This window comes from Lithobates pipiens, unplaced genomic scaffold (genome assembly GCF_037356315.1).
Source record: "Lithobates pipiens isolate NorthernLeopardFrog02 unplaced genomic scaffold, aLitPip1_a1.2 Scaffold_3, whole genome shotgun sequence".
Lineage (NCBI taxonomy): Eukaryota > Metazoa > Chordata > Amphibia > Anura > Ranidae > Lithobates > Lithobates pipiens.
Window position 1 is genome coordinate 251,987,764 of NW_027507790.1, and position 572 is coordinate 251,988,335.

At 44.9% G+C, this 572-nt stretch overlaps 1 pseudogene; it reads right to left on the bottom strand.

Moving 5' to 3' along the window:
- Window positions 1-221: 221 nt before the first annotated feature.
- On the bottom strand, window positions 222-337 carry LOC143941586 (5S ribosomal RNA; annotated as a pseudogene).
- Window positions 338-572: the final 235 nt, after the last annotated feature.

Genomic DNA, 572 nt, shown 5'->3' on the forward strand with positions numbered 1-572 from the left:
CCTCAGGACCAAGTGCTATGCCTGAATTTCTAGAACGATAATGGGCAAGGCCATTTCTTATCTGGGCCACTTCTCTTGGACAGTTGCCTCTTCCAGGACTGCTCCCCAACCCAAAAAAAAAAAGGCTGGCATATGTTGTTACCACTTCCCAGATAACTGAAGGAATTTTCCCCTTTGCATATTTTTGGATATTAACCATAAACTGAGGCTTTGACGTACCCAGCCTACAGCACCTGGTATTTCCAGGTGGTCCATCCAGGTACTAACCAGGCCTGACCCTGCTTAGCCTCCAAGATCAGATGAAATTGTACGCTATCAGGGTGATGTGGCCATAGGCTTTGGAGTCAGACACATTGGGAATCTAGAGCTTGAACCCTTTGTTCCAAGCCGATAGGATACTGTTTTGCAGCAGTCTCGAATGAAACTGAGCATAAGGAAGGGCTTCCAATGAAACCACCATCTTTCCCAACAACCTCATGCAAAGATGAATAGAAGAATTTATCTTGCTTTGACCAACTAAATCAGTTCCTTTATGGTGCTGATCTTTGCTTGGGGCAAGAATACCCTTTTCT